The 11933-nt window shown below is 31.1% G+C and overlaps 1 long non-coding RNA gene across 2 annotated transcripts; it reads left to right on the top strand.

Moving 5' to 3' along the window:
* The first annotated feature begins 302 nt into the window (after positions 1-302).
* Positions 303-2597, top strand: LOC141719846 (uncharacterized). 2 transcript variants are annotated; one of them, XR_012574176.1, is made up of 5 exons: positions 303-435; positions 568-622; positions 729-825; positions 925-1040; positions 2259-2597. It is a non-coding gene; the product is annotated as an uncharacterized LOC141719846 (long non-coding RNA). The 2 variants fall into 2 exon arrangements; XR_012574177.1 differs by having other exon boundaries at positions 568-640.
* The last annotated feature ends 9336 nt before the right edge of the window (positions 2598-11933 follow it).

Here is an 11933-nt window from a genome sequence, read left to right as displayed (position 1 = left end):
ATAAAATTATTAAAGGGAGTACTAAAAAGAGTAAGATACCGATTCTAGTCTTGTGGAAAAATTATCAAAAAAATTCAAATTTATCTAATCTATTTTATTTAAATAATGAAGTGAAAATTTTTCAAACATTTATATAAATCTTTTATAAGTACAATTGCAATTATACCCAATTTTTTTATTCTAATTCGTTCCCCCCCCCCCAATTTTTATTTCCTCCCTTTTGTTTTCGATCCCCGCGTCCGTGAAATTCACTTTCCCTCTCCCCCATTTATCTTCTTCAACACAAAACACAGAAGGATATAAGAATATTAATTCTCTCTCTCTCTCTCTCTCTCTCACCCTACTTAGATAGGTTTGCATCTATCTTCTACCGAATAAAAACACACACGTCTATAGATTGCGGTGTCGGCGAAAGATGAAAAGTTACGGAAAGAGGTGAAAAGATTAGCCCATAAGAATTGGACTAATTCGTTTATGTTTTGATTTTTCACATTTTAAATTTTAAAAATTTGAGTTTCATATATGATTATTAGGTTTTGTGTTAATTGATGTGTTATTATGATGCAGTATGTGTGTGTCATTGTGATTTGGTGTGAATGCTAATGGGCCAGATCAAGAGAAGGTGTTTGATGCGTTAATTGTTCGTATTAATCTCTGTTTATCTTGATTTTATTGTTTGTATTAATCTATGTTTTTATATATTTATGTATATATTTGTTGTTTTCTAGAGGTTGTAGATAAGGTGCCGGCTCAGATTGATGTGTTGAAGAGCTTGTTAAATCAGCTTGTGGAAATTGTTGGTGGATACCCCGGGCAGTATAATAGGTTAGGGGATAAATAGTTGATAGTCTTGGATTGTTTATTTATACTTTTATACTTTTAGTTTTATACTAGGTTGATTATATTTTGTGTTTTCTTTGTTAGGTATCATGGTGATTGGAAGAGCGACACACAAACAGCTGTCTTTCACCTTGCTTTAATGCATAGGTTTGAAACAGGGACTCTTCTTGGCCATGCTGCAGCTGAGCATAAACTCGGATGTATGTTCTCTTTTCATTAACATTACATTTTTCACTAATAGATATATATTTGCATTCTCAATTAATGTGTTTTTAAAATAAAATTATGCATTAGTGATTTAGGATTCAAATCAGTGTGTTGAGCTTATTCCTCGTGTTATTTTATACTTGAGGCTTCTATGAGATCCATCATTTTTCTATAGTTCAAATTTGTATGATTCCGGTATGCTTATCATTCTGGTTAATGCCAGGATTGGGCGATGTTTTAAAATTTTACGTAATGAGATTACCTGATATGAGAAAACTTACTTCGCTGCATGCTTGTCATCCTCTGACAGAGTTTTTTTACTGCATAAATACTTCCTCTTTTAGAAATTGCTTGTAAATTATTTAGCTAGTTATGTACCATGTTGAACTATGAAATAACTGGAGGAGGCAGTGTTGTAGTGATAAATTAAGATTTTCAACCTACAATTTTAAATACAATAACAATCAGTTCTAGATTTTTTTTTGATTGGATGATGCTTTAAGAATAAAACTTTATTGTTTGATAAAACAATTTCTTCACCCATTACAAAAATATATTAATATCACTGTTTTAATTGCCAGTATGTATTTTACCTTTCACGGTGACTTTCTTATCTTGATCAATTGTCTAGTGAATAAATCAAAGTTTCGTATTGATGTTTTGTATTTTACCTTTCATAATATAACTTCTGTAATCTATATTATGAAGTATACCAGGATGTGCAAAATATAAATAGATAAGAGCAAGTCTACATTAGGCCATTATGAAGTTATTAGATAAATGAAGTGAAATTTTCAAAAGTTCTATCGACATGTGATGTACTGATATAGTGATATATATTATTTTAATTTGCTATTTTCTTAAACAGGATTTAATCATTTTTTTAACATATGAGTAAACATAGTCTCTGCAATTTTTATAGCCACGAGTCAGGACCCTGCTCTTATGAATATGTGGGTTGAACTGTACAATCTGGATGATAAAGACATGAATACCGTCATCAATCTTCTTGAACTGTAGAGCATTTAGAAATCTTATTAATCTTGTCTGCACAATGTACTCCTTATATGCTCCAAGGCCTGGCCAACCAACTATACATTTGGTATTGCCCATAGTTTTTGCTTACCTTTTAGTTCATTAATCATCGCCAAGATGTTTATAAAATAATGTATCTTAATATGATTTCACTTTCTTTCTTCCATGTGTACCAGGTCAATTTATCTCTTCACTATGTATGATTGATATTATGGCACAAACACTCTTGGTGCATGGACGGTGCAGTATCGCAATGTGCATGGCCATCCTGTGAGCTTATATTAATATCATTAATAGTTTTGGCGTTGACCAGGGAAGCTAGGAGATGAGAGGATAGTTGTGTGAGGAAATTAGCTATTGAGAACTGTGTTATTTTATTTCAGAACACTTTTGTAAATGCTGCGTATGAAATTGTCAAACCGTTGTGTATAAAATATGACATTCCAGTTTTTAGTTTTCTAAACTGTTGTACAATGTAATTAATACATGTTTTCTTGGTAGAAAAAAGTTGTAACAAAATCTTTTTGACAATGCTTTCTCTGTGTCAAAAACTTGTAATAATATGTTCCACCCAACAGTTTAATAAATCTAAAATATTTTAGTAGGAGCATTCAAATATTTTTTCTAGATAACAGAACTGTTGTGTTCATTTATTTTAGATAATGGATTGGATTTTAGATACTATTGACTATACTAATCCAAGACAACACATTATTTTGTAAAAACCGTTGTGTTAAGAGAGATTAACCATTAATAATTACTTAATAAATACTTGACTAAGTACAAGTCTTACAATAGTCCATTAAATTAAACCATTGTATATACCAACCTTCAAACAACAGTTTTATATGCACTTGATGTTGTCTTGGATGAAGACATACAACAGATGGGTACCGTTTTCTGATATGCGTATCAGACGACGCCTCAATACCCAATGGTATGTAGGGGTATTAGACAACGGTTTAAAACCGTTGTCTCAGCCTGTTTTTCTTGTAGTGTATCTTTATACTGCTTATCTTTTGTGTATTCATTCTTCCAAGATCTTGATCTGCTTACTTTCAAATTTAGCTATGATACCACTTGTTAGATATTGAATACAACACAGAGGGGGATGAATATGTTTTGGATATTTTTAACTCTTTTTACAACTATTTGGAATGGTGAACAAAGTTGTCTAATTTGTAGAGATATTGTGTTTTACAGAATAAACAGAACATGCACAATAAACACAGTATTTTCAAAACTCACTTAACTTTGTATTAAATTTAAGTATGTCTTGCTACACTCCTAGGTTCTTTGTAAGTAAAGAACTCAGTTTTTTTCTTGAGAGAGTTACAAGAAAATCTAGATCTGTTTGTTACTTCTAAAACAAAGGATCAGTGTTTACTTTAAAGATTAGTAAACACATGTTTACACAACATGCAATAAGATGTACTAAACCCTACCTTAAGTTATCTCTAAAACTTTCCATTTCTGGCTTAGTGAATCTTTGCAAATCGTTTAGGTATATAACTTTCTTTTGTCAGTTAATCTTGGTCCTTGATCTTCCATTCATCAAGATGCTTTTGTAGACTTTACAATATAAGTGATTAGATCGTTTGTTGATTGATAATCTTGAATATATAACTTTTCTGTATTCTGTACTTGAGGTTCATATCGAGATGTCTAGTTTGTTGTATAGAGAACCGACATCTCGATAAGTATAATGGCTTATCGAGATCTCTTAGTTCTCTACAAGTCTCTTTGACTTGACGAGGTCTCTGAGTGAACTTGGCTTGTCGAGGTCTCCAAAACTCTATAAATACCCGTGACAAAATGAAGTCGAAGAAACAAAGCCTGAGAGATTCACGCCACATCATCTATAAACACCCGTGACAAAATGAATTTCTCGTTATAATGATATTCAATTGTTCAAATGAAAATAAAGTTTAAAATAAAAACCGGAAACTAATCTATACACTTAGATCAATTTAATCTAATGACCACCCTAGGGCAGCACACAGAGTTAAACTACACCCTATTACATAGAATCTCAGTTTTTCCCTTTCGTTCTTAATTTGATTTTTCCCGTCTAACAATAAGTTTTTTTTTAAATCCGACTTCACTGTATTTTTCTCCATCTCCCAACGATCGATTTGCATATCATATGTGCTATATTTCGACGTAATTTAGATTTTTTTTATTTTAATTTCTAGTTTTCATGATAAAGATATTTCTAGCGGAATAGTACTCATTCTAATCATTTCTAAAATACTATCTTAAATTCCTTGCGATGCACGAGTCGTTAATATTCAAATAATTTTAAAATTTTGTTTATCCAATTACATAATAATTTTAGTATATTTATATAAATATATAATAATTATAAATTTATAATAAAAATAATTAAAGAATTAGGAAGAAAATGTGGTCGTAATTTAATATGATAAGTTTGGGTCGTATTTTAGCGGGATAAGAAGACTATATTTATTAGTTTCACAATTTAGTAGTTTAAAATGTATATAACACTATTTATTTTTATAAATCAAAATAGGGGATAACCGTTGAACCAAAATATATCTCATTCGGGTTATTACATTATAATATAGATTTATAATATACAATTATCTAAAATATTAATATAAGTAAAAAATAAATAAGTTAAATAAACATTTAATAACATGTCAACACAATATTATAATTAAAAATGGAGATATATAAAGTAAATAAAAAATATAAAAGTTGAAAGATAAAATTATAATAATATATCATACTAAAATTAACCATATTCATCTGTAAAAATAACAAATGAATAATAGAATAATTACCAACAAATTAAAGTTTTAAAAGTATAAACAAATGATCTAAAATTAAGGGAAAATGAATTTTTTTCCACCCAACTTATAGTGTTTTTAGGAACTTAACATTCAACTATAATTTTTTTTTTCTTTTACTCACTAATTTTAAGTTCATATTTTTTTTAGTCACTAACGTTAGGTTCGGATTTGATTATTAGCATTATGTCAATTTTTTGTAGCATTATTAAAACATAGTACACCATATATCCCCCAAGACGTTTACCTTGGGTGTTGAGAGTTTGACACGCATTTTAAGACTCCTACAAGATGTAGTTTCATAAATTATTTTAAATTTTTTTCTTCTAAATAATAATTTAACGTTTAAATTTTTATATACAAAAAGAAAATCTTAAAAAAGGTTATAAAACTATGTTTGTAAGAAAAATATCTTGTGATAGTTTTTTGATTTAATACGAGATTCACTTTACTACAACACTATTCTATTTTTGTGTTTATATATATACTTGTTTCACGATTCTGTTAGAATGGATGAGTTTATAGTTTTGATTTTGGGTCGATAAGAGTTGCACGAAGGAGTTTTGGTTAGTGATTTCATTGGGTTTTTGAAAGTGTCGTTTGGTAAAATATTGATATGTAATTTTTTAATGTTTTTAGTACTTTATGATCAGTTTGCTAATTTGATTGTATTGTATTTTTTATTTTTTTGTTTCCCAATAATTTTAGTACGGATTGTGATGCCTCTTCCTAATATTTTGGTTTTGAGTTTAGTATCCCACCTAAAAAGTAATAGACATATATGAACTGATTTTATACGTTGTTTACAATGTATATACATCTGTTCTGACCAGATGTTTAAAACAATATGTGTACATTTTTTATACTAGTTATTACTATATTTTAATAATGCTATAAAAAATTGACAAAATATTAATAATCAAATCCGAACCTAACGTTAGTGACTAAAAAAAATCTGAAACTAACATTATTGAGTAATACAAAAAAAATTATAGTTGAGTGGTAAATTTCTAAATACAAAATAAGTTGGGTGATAAAAAAATTCATTTTTCCTAAAATTAAAAAATATTGAATAAAATGACAAATTCATGTTACAATTATTATAAGGCATCCCGTAAATTTTAATTATTTTGATTTTATCACCAGTAAGGACCTTACTGGTTGAGCGAATCTTGCCCCCCACCGAAGTCGGTGCTCAACATGTCTTTTGTCCACACAATTTTTACATGCAAACGGCTAAAGCGGCATTCCAAGTATCCCGAAATTTCTATTTTATGTTTAAGTTTCATTATTCTGTTACTGCTAGCCTCTAAACAGTACGATGAACGGGATAATATTAAAATATGTAATATTATTTTTTTAAATAAATATTTATTTACAATTGAAGGGAATATATTACAAAAGATAATAAATTAAAAAATTTAATAAATATTTATTTATTGAAATTGATGAAACTCATAAAGCTTTTTTTATTATGCTATTGACAGTTTCAAATTTTCGATAATTAAAATATTAAATTTGAAAATATTGTTTATATTATATTGAATGATTCTCATATATTTATTTAAAAATTAATATATATCGAATAATATTAATATTTCATACAAAAATTCATGAGTTTAATAGGGGTGACAATGCATGCACCGTATAAGTGTACTATGTGGATAAATTCCCTAATATACACATGTTTATATTTTTAATTATATTTTCAATTTCCCCAAGTATTTTAAGTACATCATTTAGTAAGAATTTGTTCTACATTACTTTCGTAAATTAAATTTTACATGTGAGGATAATATTAATTGCAATGTAATCTTAATATTTTTATTTGTATTAACTGTAAATATTTTGTTAAACTAATATTATTTTAATATAAATATAGCATGCTTTTAGTTGTCGTGAATCGTGATGGTGTGAAACAGTGATGGGAATTATGTACGACATTGATGTATATATACATACACTATTAGAATTTGGTGGTGCCTGCCCGTGTGGGAGTCTTCCAAGGTTTGTGTGCTTTCATTTTTTAAGAAACTAAAATAAAAATATATGGCCAATTTTCTAAATTTTGGAAAGAGATGCTCATATTTTATATTTATACTCCCTCCCAGTTTATTTTTCACATTTCCTTTTATAAAAATCAAATTGACCAATTTTTTCATCAAAGATTACATTACTCTTATATTATTTCAAAAAACTAAAAATATTATGCTAAAATAGATTAAATCTACTTTTCGATGAGGTAATTTTTTATTTTATTCAATTATAAAATATTAATAAACTCCCGTTAAACTTAAGTCAATTTGACTGGATCAAATATGACAATTAAAATGAGATGGAGGGAGTCTTTTATATTTTATACGAGGTGTTAACCAACCTAATAAGGCACGTATTACTGAATATGTTGAAGGCCCGGTAATGCAGAAGTGATCCAAATCACTTACCATGATAACTAATAGTTTGGTTTGTTATAACAAAGATAAGTTTGTATTAAGAATGTATCTTAAATAATAGATAAGGATTATTCCTTGTATAGTTAGTCAATATTTGATGTGTTGTATATATATTGATGTACACTCAATGTTTATATCAATAAAGTACAAAACCTATTATGGTATCAGAGCCTCTGAAGGACTAATCGCCAAAATAATTTTGTTCTTCTAATCTTCCAAGTTCGCAAACCTGTTTGACTATGGAACTCTCCAAACACATCTACTGTATCATCCAAAACACAGTTTGTTCAATTTAATCCTTCATTGCAACTACCGATTAAACTTCTCGGAAGTCAAAAATTTACAACCTAGAAGGTGCAGTGAGCTCTTTCTTCATGGCTATGATCTTTACATCCATCTTGATGGATATCTACCCGCTCCACCTACCACAATTACTGATAAAGCAGAATATCGATTACGGTTTCGTCAAGATAAACTCATTCATAACGCACTTCTAGCCTCAGTAGATCTCACTCTTGCATCAACCGTTGCTACTGCACTAGATGCTCACACAGCCTGGAAATCTCTGCACATCACATTTGCAATAAGTCTCAAACGACCGATTTACGGGTTTCGACAATCTCCCCGGGCTTGGTCTACGAAATTGAAAAACTATCTGCTATCCACGAGGTTTATTAGATCACATTCTGACATATCTTTGTTTATTATACATACTCCCACTTTTACAGTAAATGTGTTGGTTTATGTCGATGACATTGTTATTACAGGGTCATCTCTGTGATCCAACTGATTATTCGTGTTCTGGCATCACGCTTCTCTATCAAAAATCTAGGCCCTTTAAATCATTTCCTCGGTGTTGAAATATTACATAATGAGGGTAACATTATTTTATCACAGGCCAATTACATTAATGATTTACTTGCAGAAGCCAAGATACTGGATTACAATGGAGGGTCAACACTTATGTCTGCTTCCATTCCTCTTATTTTTGACAACAATGCACCTATTATTGAATATAGGCGCATCTTGGGTAAGTCGCAATACATGTCCTTTACTCGTCCAGACTTGGGTTATGATGTCAATAAACTTTCACAATTTATGCACTCTCCCCAAGCACAACACTGGAAGGCTGTTAAGAGGATCATGTGCTATCTCAAGAGTACTTTTATGATCGGTTTAATGCTTAGTAATAAGTCCAATAATGCTTTAGTTGTATACTCTGATTCTGATTGGGCTGGAAACCCATCTGATCACACATCTACTACTGGATACAATATTTATCATGAAAACTCTCCCATTAGTTGGTGTTCAAAAAAATAATGTGATGTAGCACGTTCATCCACCGAGGCTGCATATTATGGTATTGCATGTACAGTGGCTGAACTTAATTGGTTGTTCAATTTACTATGTGAACTATGCGTGCCTATGCCATGTACACCGCGAGTTCTATGTGATAACATTGATGTAAGAACCTGATTTTTGTAATATTTTAAAACTTATGTGAATAGTAACTTGAGTTGATTAAGTAATACGTATGGGGATCATCATAAAATGAATAGTGGAATTTTGAGAATCCGAGATCATATTCTTGTTTATCGAGGAAAATAAGTGAATGTAAAAGCCGACGGAATTCGAAGATTTACGAATATACTACGTGTTTTCGTATCCGTAAAGAATGGCGTAGAACCGGGAATACTACGTTAAATAAATAATATATCAAGGTGTTTCTGTGATCAAGAGAAGGAATGGAATTGGTTATAGGATTATAAGCGAAAAAAAAGAAATCGCTACGAAATAAGTCGTTATACGTGGAAGCTATCACTACTAGAAATATGGGATCAGACATCGGTTCAGAACCGATGTTAAAAAAAATCTGAACCGATGTCTTCGCGTGTGATGTTAAATGTTATCAGTCTTTGACATCGGTTAACAGCCGATGTCTATTACAGTGCTATATATCGGTTAGATTAGTTGACCGATGTGAAATGTTTGATCAGACATCGGTTAGATTAGTTGACCGATGTGAAATGTTTGATCAGACATCGGTTAAATTAGCCCCTCGATGTGAAATGATGGATAAGACATGGGTGTTCTTCACGAAACCGATGTTAAATCTTTTTGTTTAACATCGGCCAATTTCTCAGAACCGATGTCAAATGGCTATTTCACATCGGTTTTTTTAGTTCTTTTTCATTTAATATTATTTTACATGATGTCTTTTGTACATTTTTTACATCGGTTTACATTTACCATTGTGATGTTAATGTGGTATAAATTACATGCCATCCTGGTCCTGTTCTACAGCCACATGAACCAATTACATTTACACAACCAAAAAAATACCAAACAATGAAACATCCAACCAAAAATATCCAACAGAAACATAAAGCTACATTGATACCAAATTTCTTAACATACAATATTCCAACAATCAATTCGGACATACATTCCAAGTCTAAAATAAACATCCCAACCAATAACAATAAAATAACTTAGTTATCCAGACTCTTTTAACTTAGGACTTGTCAAGAGTTTATATATTGGTGGTCATCGTCAAAATCTTTCCACGCATCACAAAAAGCATTTCATCAACTGGATCACCTTCACGGACTATACAACTCTTCTCTGTATAAAGAACTGGCTTAAGTCGATCACACATAGCATCCAATAATTGTTCATCCATGCTTGCACACATTGGCGCCTACAAGCCAGGATTGAGGGTCAGGGGAGCCAAAATACAAGCACTGTAAAATATTTGGCAACTTCATATAATTTCATTATCTAGTTCAGATCTATATTTTTTTATATTTCAACTTTATGTAATCCAATTCTGCAGCGTAGTATAGTATTCACATAAAATGCAGTTATCTAAAAATCAGGCTACGCGGTAAGTACTGAATAGCACCACCTTTGTCTAGGCTAGAAAATATTTTGCATCCAAAGAGACCGTGCCAACAGAAACGTAAATATAGTACTAGCAGGAGACATAAGATATGCAACACAAATGTATCAAATGAAAACATAAATGATAGCTAAAATGTACAGCAATGTGCTAACTTGTTGCATTGCACTTAGCCACTTACTCTAGTCAGTAAATCCAAACAAAGATGGCGGTTTATGTCCCTTCACACATCCTTAGGAAGGTCACGGATGAGAAATTCCTCATCAACTCCTCTGGTTTCTTTCCATTGGTAATGTTCGTAACATTTAATTCTCTCCCTTAGACTCTCTGGGAGTATACGATGTGACATCCATAACTCGACATCTCTCCTTTTTACCCTCATCTCCTCTTCTCTGATGGTGATAGACTGCAAATATTTCTGTAAAAGCCAGAATTAGAAAAAGTATTAACAGATCCATAAGCATGGAGAAATTATAGAGCTTAGTGATGGGAGAGGAGGTTTACTCTGGAGTAACAAGTCCAGAGAATAATGAGCAATAGTCTTTTTAATTGTTTACGTAGTGATAAAATGTATGATAGTACAAAAGCATGAAAACATGGAGAAATCAAGACCACCACTATCCACTAACGGACCAATGCAATCACATTCTCTGTGCACGCAGATTATATGACATAATTATCATTATGCAGTAGGGTTCATATTCCACACAAGATCAAAAAAAAAATTACGAAGTATCTAATCAGATAATATTTACCAAAACCATATCAGATGATATTTATGAATGGAGTTCTTACTTGGATCATTATCTATTTTTCTTCTATTATATTCTTCAACAGAACTTTGAGAGCTTCATTTGTAGCTTGAGCTTATTCTACTTTGAAATCTTATAATAGCAAGAGATAATCCAGACAAAACAAACACATGTAAGATAAAGCAAAAGAAGCTGCTCCATCAATAAACAAATACTAGAAGACCTATCTTACCCCAGTCAGAAGACCTATCTTACCTCTGTTTTATTGATGGATAGGTGCTCGTGTAAATGATAATTGATAAGTTGGCGTTTATCAAAATAAATACCTGCAAAGCTTTCTTCTTAAATCTGTTCATCAGAGAGAACTGCTTGAGCCGTGTTCTCACTATATCTCCCAATGGAACATTGATGCCTTCTTTGCATTTTGTATCCACGGATGTTCTACCAATAAGTGAAAAAACAAAGACCTTTAGAAAATTTAGTGGTGGTAATGACGTAACAGAGATTCATTTAATTTACTTTAAGAAATCCATTTTGTTGGCATGAAGACCAACAGACTCAGAGCCCGGTGTACAGGCATCACCTTTTTTCCATCTAGCAGGACACTAATCAACCTAATTCCTACTGGGTAGCGGAGAGTTGCATATTATTTTACAGGCCATGGTGTTATCAGGTTAAAGGGATGATCCTGTTAGCGAAAAGAGTGCTAATGCTACAGGTTTAGTAGGTTCAGTTTCTAGTACATTATTAGTTTTAGCTAGCTATCTGGACAAGAAATTGGAAATACTACAAGGTCTCACACTCTCACTCTCACTTTCAAAATAGATAATACGAGTAGGTGATTTACATACAAAGAAGCATCAGGAGGCCACAAGTCCCCACAAAAGCTTAAAAATAACTATATCATTGTAGCTGTCTCAGTGACTCTTGC

This window comes from Apium graveolens, chromosome 1 (assembly GCF_009905375.1).
Source record: "Apium graveolens cultivar Ventura chromosome 1, ASM990537v1, whole genome shotgun sequence".
In the NCBI taxonomy this organism is placed as follows: Eukaryota; Viridiplantae; Streptophyta; class Magnoliopsida; order Apiales; family Apiaceae; genus Apium; species Apium graveolens.
The sequence above is the reverse complement of the archived record's forward strand: the minus strand, read 5'-3'. Positions and strand labels throughout refer to the sequence as shown.